Source organism: Oenanthe melanoleuca, chromosome 4A (genome assembly GCF_029582105.1).
Source record: "Oenanthe melanoleuca isolate GR-GAL-2019-014 chromosome 4A, OMel1.0, whole genome shotgun sequence".
Lineage (NCBI taxonomy): Eukaryota > Metazoa > Chordata > Aves > Passeriformes > Muscicapidae > Oenanthe > Oenanthe melanoleuca.
The window spans coordinates 9,282,116-9,296,691 of record NC_079338.1 but is presented as its reverse complement, the minus strand read 5'-3'; the positions used below and the strand labels follow the sequence as shown (position 1 = coordinate 9,296,691).

At 36.0% G+C, this 14,576-nt stretch overlaps 1 protein-coding gene across 1 annotated transcript in view; it reads right to left on the bottom strand.

Moving 5' to 3' along the window:
- TENM1 (teneurin transmembrane protein 1) overlaps positions 1-14,576 on the bottom strand; it is an 831,368-nt gene that overhangs the window by 684,663 nt on the left and 132,129 nt on the right. The window contains exon 3 of the mRNA XM_056491567.1: positions 5,701-5,855. The gene's annotated coding sequence lies outside the window, so the exon portion shown is untranslated. The remainder of the gene's footprint in view (positions 1-5,700; positions 5,856-14,576) is intronic.

Genomic DNA, 14,576 nt, shown 5'->3' with positions numbered 1-14,576 from the left:
AATGCTCCTTAAGAACAATTAGGGCTGAAAATCTCAGTGCAACGAGTGTTATAGTACGATACAGCCAAAAGGATACATGAAATGCAAGTTTCTGATGTTTTGTTGTTTTTTGATTTTTTACCTCTGGATTCTAGATTGGGGGCAGACAATTATTTTTAAGGAAATGGAAGCTTTGGATTCATTTAATAATCTGCCTCTTGATTACACATTTACTAACAGAAGGAGTGTATTTTTTAAAAGTTTCCAGTAAAGTTGGCAATAAAGAATTATTTTGACTGTGAACTATTTCATTTTTCAAAGTAGGGAACATGGCACTTATTCTAAAAGATATTATATTAATGAGAGTACTTCGACTTACAAAAGTCAAAATCTCTGGGATTTAAATAATGTAGCCAGCTGAATTGAGAACATCTGAATTACTATTGGTGATAAATTATTTCACAGTAAAATTATTCATACTCAGCAGGAAATTAAGTTGTCATAATATGATAGTGTTAAAGAAAGCTTATCTCTTATCAATACCTATATATGTTGCACTGAATAGTGGTTTCTCATGGTGTTATCTAGAACATATTCCATCTACACATGGAGTAAAGTCATGTTGTATATTTAGTACAAATTACTAACTTCATTCACTTCAATATAAAGGCCAGCCTCCCTCAATAAATCAACAAGGAAGGAGTTCCAGAAGAGTTGCTCTGTGATAGCATTTATACAGAACACTTAGAGTAAAAGAAAAAAATGTGAGCACTATTAGAACATTTTTTGCTCAACTTCTGGGAGACAATTCTAAAAAACTGGTACAATAAAGTCCAGCATTCACAAATTGCCAGGAAAAATAATGCCACTTCTGTCCTGTGTAAGTCTGTATTACCAAATTTAAAAAATCTATTCTGTGTACTTGAAATTAATGAACTTGCTCTTTACAAAGTTGTCTTTAGATGTATCTATAATATAACTTCTCCAAAAGCATAATTTTCCTAAGGAAACAAATGCACTGAAAGGCAAAATTCACAAAGTACTGAAAACAATAGTGTGGTGATGCCCTGAGAGGCTACCTGTAACAGAGGCTAGACAGTGCTAAAGGAATAAAGTAGGTATTTATTAAAAGGCCTTCAAAGGATTCATGTTGGGCAGTACAAGAGCCTGGCTGGGGATACACCCAAGGTGGACAATGGATTACATTTTCACACTCTTATAAGTTTTGATCCATTTACATTTTGGGGTTGTCAGATTAACAGATTTTGAAGTCCCATTCTCCCAGTTTGCTCTCCTCAATTTGCTGTTGTTTACACTTTTGCTCCTTGGTTCTCAGTTCTTGTTTTGTCTAAGTAAACCGTGAAGAGAACTTGCTAACGCTTTATGTGAAATTCAGTTATATACAAATGCAGCACAGAATCTGGAAAATACAAAAGCTAAAATTTAAGGCATCAGAGGGAGTTCTTATGCTTCATAATTCAGGTGTTTTTGGCAAGTGGCATTTCCCTCCTGAAGAAAAAAAGTCTAATTAAATTGGGATTTGAAAGAGGTTACGATAGAATTTTGGTTTTATGACTGTTTTTCAGTCCTTGATGCAACAATTTAACATGGCCCTAATCTTGTTATTTTCTTCCAAATACCTAAAGCACTCACTAAAAATGTGAAAAGACATGAAGAATTTTTGCTTAAGACATCTGTTAGTCAGTCAGTTTTGCTTTACTGGTAAAAAAATATTAATTTGTATCCCATAAACTGCTTTTGAGTGAGAAAGTAATCATTATGATTATATTTGACCTTCACTGCTTAAACTGCAGGAAAAATATTCACAATTCAGAGAGTTAATTAAAAATACACAATGCTACTGAAAGTTAAAACTGTTTGAAAATAAAGAGAAACTTTTATTTGATAAGTAAAGCTCCAGGTGCAACTGTTTCTTAGGAAAAAAAAAAAAAAAAAAGAGGGACTTTTTTTGAAATACGCCTGCTGTTAAATTTCCTAAATTTGCCAGTCTCTTGAATACTATGGTATAAACCACTTGTAAAACTGCATCTGTTGATAAAACAGATGTTCCATAGATTGGCCTGAAGTGTAAGGTGGAATTTTGCAAATCTGATAGGTTTTTCCTGATATTAAAATTAGTGTATGTCACATAAAATTAGTGTATGTCCCACATAAAGACACAGAGTTTGTGTAAGTCTCTCTTGAAATGTTACTGCTAGGTTTAATGTAGACCCCAAAGCAACACTAAAATAGCTGGTTCTATATCTTTTAACAGATTTAAAATATATTAGTGGGTTTATCTATTTGTCTGTTTGGGGAGTCTTCTGATTGTTTTGTAATTTTGTTACTTTAGGATTCACTGGTTCTAATAGACAGAAGAGCTACAGCCAAAGGACTCAGTCACAACTGGGAGCTCAATAACACTATTCACTAAATAAACCAGAGACAGTGCCTGTCCTGCAAATTGATACCTACACGTTGTGTGAATTTTTTCAAAGCATGATGCACTCACAGGACTCTAACAAGGAAGCAAACAACTGAGGGCTGGATAAGAGGGCTGCAACAGTCTGCTCTTTATAGGGAAAAGAAGGGTTGAGCTAAATTCTCTCTAAGTCAAGGCAACAGAAAATTGCAAGCACTTTATCCACAACTGCTCTCCTGTCATCTGTGAACATTGTACATATGTTCACCAGTAGGGACAGAAAATTATGTAATCCAAAGTAGTTGATTGTTATAATTTTTTATTGCTTTTTGTAACTTTTTGTAGCTCTTTTTTGTAGTTCTTTTTTGTACTATTTTTGCATTTTTGTAGTTTTTACATGCTTTAATTATTTTTTTTAATATATTTTAATAAATGAGACGGTAGCTAGGGATGTAGCGCAGCCACAAGCCAGTTAGGTAGCAGACAGTGAGTAGGGACAGGATTTAGTATTTCATAATGTGTCAATTACCACCCAATTTGGACCAATGTAGTGGATTTGTCCCAGATGGACAGGCCACCTTTACCTAACCCGGAAAAGGAACATATATTATTTATATGTGTTTGAAAAATAGCACAGCCATAGGCAGGGCTTATAAAGTATTTTACCTATAGACAAATAAGCTGCTCCGAAAAGCCATTTCCCAGCTTATTGTCACAGAGGTCTTCTATTGATCACAGCAAAACAACACTGTGATTGATCCTTCTTGTCTTTCCTATTTCCAGTATGCTCATAAACAAAAGGTCTAGATACCATTTATGAGAAAGATAACAGGACAGCATGCTTGAACCTAGGTTATTAAATATATGAAATTTTATAGAATAATCCAACTTCTTTACATCTAGAACAAGCAGACCATTTAAATAGCATTGCACATTAAAATGTTGCTTGATAAACCTATCAATATATACACTTCTTTATTGAATCATACTGATTTAATATATTTTTTCATCCCAGCCTTAGGAGCATAGCTGCTGTCATATTTATCACCTCAGTATTTAATGAGGCCTTCTGTTATTTCAAGTCTTACCTCCTTTTCTATTAGGCAGTGCTCCAGGTCTTGTATTTAAGCTTGCCCTTGATCTTCACAGTGACAACTGGGAGGCTTTTATTTCTCTTTAGAATCCAACTTTCCTGTTGACACATTCTATGCAAACGCACAATCTTTTCTCTAAATAAAATCAGTCTTTGCCTGATGGAGCTTAGCACATTAGCATGTAACTCAACAAAAAGTGGACATTTGGCAAGGAAAGGAGAACAGAAAAGGCCACAGTTAAACTGGTGCTTGCCAAGACAACAGAATAAAGTTTGCATGCCACGTAGGCAGCACCAAAGCAGCTGCTTTACTCTTTTACATCTTGGAAATTCTGTACTTAGATCTCTAAAACTGACGTACACACACACTTTTCTTTCTGCTACTGTGAACAACTTCATTGAGAAAGTCATGAACATCCTGATAAGTCTGCCATGTCAAATGCTACCAGATGAAAGGACAAAGCATCTCCATCATGCGTTATGCTGATGTCTTTCTCAGAACTTCCACTTTTTTTGATGTTTTGGGCACCATGGTTAAGAAAATGAATTTTACATTGAAAATCCATCTTGTTATGTGAAAAGAAGAAATACAAGAAAAGAATAACAAAAATGAGATAATATTTGCCAACATTATTGATTAAGAGGACACAGAAAACTAACCAGTGATGCAAGTAGCATTATCTAGAATTGGTTCTGATGCAATGACAATATATTTTTCTTTTTTGTTACTGATGCCTTGCTTGGGCATGTGCAGTGTGCTCATGCATCTACCATCACTAACACAACTGAAACAGGAAAAAGTAACATCTAAATCAAACCATAGCTACAGCATGGTTTCAATGGTAAGGGACAAAGCAGCCAGAGCTTCATGTAAATTACCTGAAATTATATATGGCTTCAGGCACTACCAATTAGCTAGTGAATGGGACGTCCTTTTATTTCTGTGACTATCAACCCAAAATCCACCCTTGTAAACACATTTGAAGCAAAAAGAGTGTAGAAAAAGAAGCTAAAGGAGGTAAAGATAAACTAAGCAGAAAAAAACAAAAAACTGGAGTCAATATGGAGAAGAATTGACTGCAATCTTATAATAATTTAACTTTTTTATTAAATGATGTACTCCTTGTAATCTGAGGTCTGTTATTGCAACCCTACCCTTTACAAGAAGTTACAGAATTGACAGAAATTATGGTCATATTCAATTCTCTCCCAAAGAAAATTTCCTCATTTCTCAAATTAAATGTAGAGACAAAATTGCACTTTTCTGCTGCACTAGTTTAATTTCATTATGCCTTCTTTTATTTTACTGCTTTTTCCCCCCCCAGTACAATTTTATCTGTTTTAAACCAAAATTAACTAAAATTCAAACACTTTTTTTTTTTTCCCCACAAACCAGATATGAAAAGGACTGCAAATATTCATTTTATACAAGGATAAACTCTTGGAACTGGAAAACAATCTGAAATTTTGTCAACATCATTAAGTCAATTTACAGAGACTTCCAGCTGCGTTCTGGTGCATCGATGACCTTTCCAGAGAAAGTAATGTATATATTTTCAGTTTGTTTATTTTTCTTGTAAAACAGAAACCTCAGTCTATTCACTCAGCACAAGCTATACTTCTCATGACAGAGGGTTGTCCCAATCAGAAATAGATTGCAGAGATGTACAGACAGAAAGGAGAGAGCAGCATCTAACTTGTGAAGAATTCTCTCCCAGGGAGCAATGGGCAATGTCTAGACATCCATATGCTATAACTAAAATGGCTGGAACAAAGGTCAGCTGTGGAACTGATACTGGCCCAAAAGCACCAATCCTTTTATGGCACCTTTCCAGTTTAGAATTTAGAATTAGACCAAAATATGTGTACTTTTTCAGTAATGAACTTTGAGATTACTTTCAAACACAAAAGGAAAGAAATACTTCTTTGAATGTTCAGCTAAACTCCTAAATCTAATTATCATTTTGTCTTAATACTGCTCAGCTTAATTTTTAATACATATTTTGAGTAGGTAGTCTTTGCTCACAATGACTTGTATACATACACATAATTTGCATATTAAATCTTATTCAGAAGTAACTTTGAAAAATGTGAGCTCTGTACAAACCAGTCTACAAGGAGCAAATTATTGATTAAATTTTTAGCTCTAACAATTCACTGACTTTTTATGCCTACATTTTTCCTAGACTTTAATCTGATACCATACCTGAGACCAGTTGATTCATAGCAAAATCTTGCTGCAGTTGCTTCTTTTAAACTCACTTAATTATTAATTGGAAAATTCTTTCCATTGTGAAGAGTCAATGAAGCCTCTCTCCATCTTCTGCAAGCTCAGCTGAAGACTGTGGCAGGCCTATGCTGCTGTAAAGAAAATGACAGATGAAGATAATTTTATTCAAATCTGAAGAATGAATTTGACTTGCAACAAAGCTGCAAAATATAGCAGATGTGTTCAAAGCAGTCACTGTTCTAATCCAATGACTTCAGCATTAAATAGTATTGCTTAATCAAAGAATTAATGATATTTGTGACCCTCCAGATTCTGCAGTAGCCTCCATTCCTAGATAGCCCTCCACATTAAAAAAAACTTGCTTTTACTAAAACTGAAATATAGCAAATATTTAGGAATAATAGAGAAACAATGTGTAAAAGCAAGATATACTATAAAGAAAAATTCTATAGAACATTTTCTTTTCATTAAGAAAATATCAAGAAGAAAATAATCAGTTGTGTGTACTATCAGGCGGAATCTACTAGAATTCCATGTGATTTGCATCAGTACAGCTGCAACATCAAAGTCTCCTTCTCTGCTTCATGATAACAAGGACTGTGCCATTAATTACTAGATTTGGAATTGGGTTTAAGAGACATCGGTTTACACAAGTTTTGAAGGTCAAGATATTGTCTGAAAAGGGATTCTCTTGCATTAATGTGTTTATATAACACAGATTAACTAGGCTGCAAGATATTGAAAAATGAATAAAGGTGTTATTAACACATATTGCTTGTCTGAGAACTGTGAATAAGGCTACTTTGCAATTCTCTTCTACATAGGAAAAAATGAAGCTTTGTTTCCATTTGTACTATTGCTTTTTAAATTTTTTTTCATATGCATTCGAATATTTTTCATGCCGTGAGAAATAAATATATTCAGAACAGCTGCAAAACATTCCATAGAATTATTGTCTTAAAGCTGGCACTGATTTCAAGAAGATAGAATGTTTATTATTTCACCTAACAACCAGCATACTTAGGATCAGGAACAAACCAACCAGATAAGCATTCCAAATTACTTTATCTCAGTTGCCCATTTTGGTGAAAAAATAGAATATGGCTTCATCTACGCCAGAAAGCATCCATAGTGATAGGCAGGGAAAAGGAATTCAATAAACAGAATGTGAGAAGTATCTATTTCAGGCTTATCTATTTCATAACTTAGATGAGCTTGTTTGGTAGGCAAAAAAATATATCAAGGCTTTTACTAAGATGTCAAGTTGTTGCATGTGTTCTTCCGGTAACAACTAGAAAACATCAAGTATATGAATTGGCTTTTCCCCTCCTTAATTTCAGTACGTCCCACAAAGACAAAAGTTTTGCTTGCTTGTTTTACCAAGTGATACCTGTCCTCTTGCTACTGAATAATAAAAAAATTAATTCACAAAAATAATGTTTGTGTGACTGCTCTTGCATACATTTTCATGAAGCCATATAAAAAAAACATGCAGGTCTTGGATCAAGACTGTTCCCTACTGAGACTGTAGGGCAAACCTTTAGACAAAACCTTTAGACAATTTATTCATTGAAGAGATTGATAAAAGAAAACAAAATCTGAATTACTATTGCACCACATTTGCCTTTTAGTGACCTAAACCTGACTCCTGTTTGAGTAGTTCTTATGGTCTTGCTTCCATTACAGGTGCTAACAGGTCCACAAAATATAGAATTAAAACTACTTTTGCCCCAGCACAGGGAATCCATGAGCATCATCTCTCACAAAAAGCTAGGACAGAGGTAGCCAAAAATCATAGATTGATTTTGGTCAGAAGAGGCTTTTAAAGGCCATTTATTCCAACAATCCTGCCATGGACAGGGACATCTCCAACTAGATCACGTTGCTCAGGGCCTCATCTAACCTGGCCTTGAATGTTCCAGGGGGCAGGGGAGAATCTACCACCCCTCTGAGCTGCAGCCCTCTGATACTGTCACCCTCCTCTGGACCTGCACCAACAGGTTCACATCCTTCCTGTGCTGGGGATCCCAGAGCTGGATGCAGCACTACAGGTGGGGTCTCTCCAGAGCTGGGCAGAATCCCTTCCACTCTTTGCTGCCCCCCTGCTCTGGATGCAGCCCAGGACACATTTGGCTTTCTGCACTGTGCCTGTGGCTGGCTCATGTCCAGTCTCTGACCCAGCAGCACCTCACATCCTTCTGGGCAGAGCTGCTCTGCATCTGTTCATACCCCAGCCTGGACAGTCAATGGAAGTAGCCCTGCCCCAGGTGCAGCATCTGGCATTTGGTCTTAACGAGATTCCTATGGGCCACTTCTTGAGGTTATCTGGGTCCCTCTGGATGGCATCATGTCCTTCAGGTGTGTCAGCTGCACAACACAGTTGTTGTTGTTGTTGGTTGTTGGGTGTTGTCTGCAAACTCACTGAGGGTGTGCTCAGTCCCACTGACTGTGCCACTGATGAAGGCAGTAAAGGGTCCTGGTGCCAGTGCAGACCCCTCAGGGACACCACTTGTTACCAACCTCCATCCAGACACTAAGCAGTGGACCACTGCCCTCTAGATGCAACCTATTCCTTATCCACCAAAAAGTCCATCCATCAAAATCCACATCACTTCAGAGAGAAGGATGTTGTGGGGTACTATGTCAAAGGCCTCACAGAACTGCAGTCAGACATCCACAGCCCTTCCCTTGCCCACTGATGCTGTCACTCCATCAGAGAGGGTCACTGGGTGGCCTTGCCTTTGGTGAACCTGTACTGATGTTTTCAGTCACCTCCCCGCCCTCCCTGTGCCTTAGCAGAGCATCTGGGGGACTCTGTTCCCCGATCTTCCCCAGAGACAGAGGGGAGGTTGACTGGCCAGTAAATCCCAGGGTCTTTCTAATGAAGTGATAACTTTTTAAGTGACAAGATTCTCTTAAGAACTTGTATAATATATTGCCTAAACTATTTCCAAAAAAAAAAAAAAAACCAAAAAAAACCACCAAAACCCAATGGAAACTAAAAGGTTAAAGAAACAATTTTGAAATCTTTTTGGTCAAATTCTATATGTCTGAAGTGATACATTAGATTATTTGCAAATTTTTCTGTTTCAAACCCCCAAACAACTCTATGAGCCATCTCCCCATCTATTTTTCCACTCAGACCTATTTCCAGTGCAATTTTCTAGAGGTCAGCTTAGACATATATAGAATATATATCATTTTAATCTGAGCAACAAACTATAAGACATGAAACTGCTGGTGGAGCTGGTAATTTGTCTCTACAATTGACCTTTCAGTGCTTCATCTATTTCATACTTCTAGTTAATCACATAGCCAGGGTTATTCTCACTCAGCTACTCTATATGCATTTTACAGTTTTGTTTAAATTTTTACCATTGTTCTTTTCAAATCAAGTTTGAAAATATTCTTGAATTTTTCACCAAGTTTAAAAATTATAATATTCCATGGTGTTCCAAAGCAGTATATTTTTTGCTATGCTATAATTTATTATATTATATTGGACTATTTATAGTTTTGAAAACAAAATAGAGGGAATTAAATTAACCACTGCTGAATTGGCCCTTACTTCTCCATTAAAAAAAATACTGGAATGGTAGTTTTAACATGAACAGTTAGGAAGTCATTCAACATAAAATTTGAAATATTTTTACTTACACGTACTAGGAAACGTTCTCACAGGTCATATGGGAGGAAATTCAATTCAATGAGCTTAACTCCACCACAAAAATGACCAGCACTGTCTTTATATCCATCAGAAAAGTTGTGTTTTAAAGAGCTGTGCTCAAAAAGAGAAGATTGAAGCTTAAATGAGAGAATCTTTTTCAAAATATTTATAAATTTGCCAAGTATGGATTCTCTCTGATTAGAGTGGTAGCAATTATATAATTTTTCTTAAATTTAATATGTACCTCAATTTCATCACCTGCTCTCAGTCAGGAAGCAAAATGCATTTAATGAAAGGAAAAGATCAAACTCCCTGACTGTGCAAAGGCGAAAGTGATTCTTAGAGAAGCAATCAAGGACAGCAGCTGTTTGCCTCCAAGTTTTCCTTAGTCTTCTACCAGCATGACCATTTCTCCTGCATAATTTGTACCCTGGTATCAGAGTGGATGAAGTTTTGTCCCCTATTTGTCAAGAACATGCCCGTTGTTTCAAATTATTTTAAAATATGTACATTTATTAATAATGTATTTTAAAACAGGAGTCTTTATTAACAGCATATTTTGTTATACTAAGGCTGTCTAATACCCAGTCCTATGTACAAACTGGAAATTATCTGATACTATGGTAGCAACATCTCAGGTGCACAGGCAACAGTTCAGGGGTCTGCAGTTAAAAGTAATAATTCATACATGACCATCTCTCAGAGCTCCAGCCCTGGACTGCCATTAGCAAACCCAGCTCCTTGTTCCAGTCTGTCTGTATTTATATGTATAAGCAATCATCTCTATGAATTTAAAGGCCAATTTTTTTTTCAAGATTAATAATGCCTTATTAAAAAAACAACAGCAACAACAAAAAACAATTATAATTTATCAGAAATCAGTTCTGTTTGGTACTACAAAGTTTCTTTCCAGAAAAAAACCCCCAACATTTTCATTGAAACAAAACAACCTGAAATCCCAACAGTTGAAAATTTCTTGAAAATTATGAAAATAATTTATTTTCTATATAAAATACTTATTTTCACGGCAAGATTTTTTTCTCCAAGTTAGTTACAGTATCTTTCAAAACATCACAGAAGGATAATCTGGCTAGCACTTCTGAGGATGATTTTTCATCAACACAGATGTAGGTTCACAGCAGTGAGAGAAAAGGAATGAGCCCTATGTCCACAAGTAACTCGCAGGAGGATTTCTCAGTAAGTTCTTATAGAGAAAATGTCAAGTGTACTCTTAAATGCTTTGTCCACAGGATAGAAAGTATCCAGACTGAAGTGTAAACCATACATCTCTCAACTTCCTAGCTTTAAGGTAGTAAATCTTCATTTATATCTTTGGTAATTCACTAGGAAAGGAGTCTTATTTTTACATCAACTTTCATGATTTTACAATATATATAGTAAAGCAGCTTAAATAACATTTTTTAGGCAGGAAATTGGAATTTGAAATGTTATTGTTCTGGAAACCTTGAGATTTCTTAGAGTAGCACAATATTTCTTCCATCTGTTTTGGTTCCTCTGCTCATACAAGGGGCCACGTTGCTGTGGCAACTGAGCTCCAGGATGGCTCCAGAGCAGTTTGCTGCACTGTGCAGGAGTACCATGCTCCTTAAGGAGGAAGCTGTCATGATAAAACTGTATTCCCCAAACAGAGAAACTTTCAGGTTAACCTGTTTATCTATATCTATAATCATATCTAATATGATTAACTGTTTAATTATATATGTGGTTTGATACAGAACACAAAAGAAGAACAACTGAATTTAAGAAGAAATATGGAAAATAGTCTCCAATTTAGGCTGATTGTTCAACTTGTGCTATGTCAGGAAAGAAGTTAACTTTTCTTTTTGTTTGCAGGTTTCTCTTTAACAGCTCTCAGAGTCCTTTCTTCATCATATTATCTTCATTTTATATATACTGCCCAACAACTTCTATTAATATGAAACTTCAGGGCAAAAATCCTCACCTCCCAGAAGTTAGTGTTTTATCATTCGGCTCCCTAAGGCCATGATTTAATTGCTGGGAAAGGAAAGACCAGTCTACAAATATGCAGGTGTCACCTCTGTAACTAAGGTACTCTCCAAGGTAAACAAAATCCTGAAAATAACTTACTATTAATCTAACTTCACTCAAAACAGAGCTTGTGTTCATTAAAATTGCATTGAGACATCACTTATCAGTTTGGCAGATCTCATTTAAAGGCAGATTTTTGCCTTTAAAATCTAATCAGTATCTTCGAATTATTTTTATGCTCCTTCCTCATTACAAAAACTGCTATTTTCAACTTAATTAGTTTCACTACACAGTTATATTTCATTAGTCACTGAAGAAATGTGAGATTGGGGTAGTCTATTAAAGAAAACATTAAACATAGAGCTTGATTTCTGAGAAATAAAGTGCTCTACAGGACTCCTAACGGAAGAGATTTGTGGAAACATAATCCTAACAAAAATTTAGGAACTACACCTTAGAAAATATAAGTAGGTTTAAAAAGCATTGTGTTTGAAAGAGCTCTCAAATACATTCAAATGGAATTATGGCCAATCTATAACTAGGGTCACACCTATTTTTCCTGTGTAAAAACCTTCTAAATCAAGAGAAGTATTCAAACCTCAGGTATATTTTGACACCAAAGGCCGAGCGTATATCCACTTTACTGGGACGGGTGAGGTGGGGATGAAGAAAAGAAACCCAGAAAAATTTTCAAGCATTTTGGAGCTGACAGCCATGTCAGAAAGTATTGAACAAAATCCCACAGTTTTCATTGTTGCTTGAAGGTTATGAGCTTGCTGAGACAAGTTGAAATTCCTCTGAAAGTCCCATGAAACAAATTTTGTGAGACACTATAGAAGAGATATGCAACTGCACTACACAGCAAGTACCTGTTACCATCTTTTGGTGCTCTTTTGACTGTATGAGACACACCTAAAGATAAACACAATAATTTTGTTTAACAGCAAATAACTGGTTTATTTTTTGTTTAAAAAGCCATGCATCAGTTCAATTCACCTATGTTAAGAAAACAAACACAAACAACAGAGATGATCAATGTAAGAAAACCAAAATCCCATAATGATACTGTAGAGGAGACACTATTCAAACAGAAGACTGTGTGAGCAAAGACTGATAATGGGTCCATCAAGCTCAAGGCCAAGATTTTAGAATAATGAGATGCCAAATGTTCAAATACTAACTTCTTAAAAAGAGTGATTTTCAAAAAGCACCAAGGGCTAGGTTAAAAAAATCCCAGGTTCTACAAGTTTATTTCAGCCCATGTTGCTGTTTTGAATACAGCAGGAGTTCAGGGCATTTGCCCATCCCACACTCAATCTAAACTATAAATCAGGAATAGACCTGCAAGTTTATATCAGCAAGACTCCTAATGTTTCATCTTTGGCAACAATCTTTTATTTTCAAGGAAATAATACATTTCCCTCAATTTTACTTTATGGAAAACAGGAACACTAGCATTAATATACTGCTTTCCAAGGATAAAACAAACTAGGCCATAGCACTGCTTGAATACAGGTGAAAATGTGCACAATATAATATTTAGATATGCAAGGGATACTGCTGATATATCCACAGCTCAGAGAAAATTTACAGCACAGACCTTGCATGAGTCAGTATGATGGCTGCTGTCAGCAACAAAAATCATCTGCATCTTACGCATCTACCACATGCAAAACACTCCTGCAATGATCTCATTAAGGAGGCTGTGCCATATATCAAAATAATGTTATACCTACAGCAGCCTATAGATACTAAAATATGCCATTTCCTGCTTATTTTGTACACAGTGAAAAATGAGACTTGTGGGTAAGCTTGCTCATTAATTCTGATAGATAATTGAGAGTACATGCTTGATACTACAACTTAAGTATCTGAAAGCCATAAAAATATAAATGTTCTAAATGTTTGTGGAAAAGAAAGAAAGGGAGAGGAACAGAGACAGCAATTATTTTAACTACACAGAATTTTAAATGGGTAATTATTAACTCAGTGGTGAGTAGCTGAGAAGAGCAACAAAAAATTTCACAAGCTTTCTTGAGCAGTATCTAAAAATAGGGCTGAAACAGAAGAAACACTTTTTCAGCAATTCTGAGTTTACTTCTTTCATTCTTTGTTGAAATACCAACTTCTATTTACTTTAAAAATCTGAGGAAGTTCCATACATACACATGAAAGAACTGAGGACTGTCTTGTACTTATTCATGACCTTGAGTAGATCAGCATTCATTAAGATGGGATAAAAGAGAAGAGTGGTATTCCTAGAAGTTTTCTCTCAAAAAGACACAATCAATCCCAGAGGTGCCTTATATGGCTGAGATCATTCACATCTCAGTATCTTTGTGCAGCGTGGATATTCCTCTCCATTTGTAGTTAAGGTTCTATGCACAGCACAGGGCACAGCTTCATTTCCTGCACAGGAACACCCTTTGAATAACGAAGCGTTAGAGTGGCCCTTTAAGTACCAGCCAGCTGCAAGAGTAACTTCGGCAGAACTGCCTCTTCATTCCTTAATCAAAAGAGGAGAGAAGCCTCCATCCATGGCAAAAGTTCATGGGCAAAAGTGTCCATGTCCAAAAAAGAGAAAAGATCAGCAGCAACAGGAAAAAACCTGCTGCGATCAGACATAACGAAAGCATTTCTTAGAATGGCTTTGTGTCTAGAACTGATCCTGCTCCTCAGAAACCAAACGGATTCCTCTCCTCCAATTCTCTTTTCCTGTATAAAATCTATACATAATCCACTCTGTTCCATATTTTCTAAGCAGCACCCATCACACTGTTCATTCAAAGGTCAAACCAACACATATGGCATGCAATTCAGAGCAGCAAACATGAAAACATTTGTCATTAGTCATTATAAACCCTAAGTGTAAACATAAATAGTTACCTAGAAAAGATATTTCATTTCTTAGGAAAAGAGGTGGTAGTGGATGCTCACTAGCAATGAGCTGCAGCTAGTACAATAATTCGAAAACTTATATACACAGTCAGTGCTCCAGCCAACAAATAATGTATGCAATTACTGCTCCTGGTAATGTGCCTGCATGCCTAATTTTGGGAGCAGCGTGCCCAGTGCTTTCCCCTTAAAGTGGCTTGAGCACTGTATTGTATTTTAATGGAGAGAACCATATGTAATGAAAGCAGAACTTCAGGAGACAAGCCACAATTTCAACTTG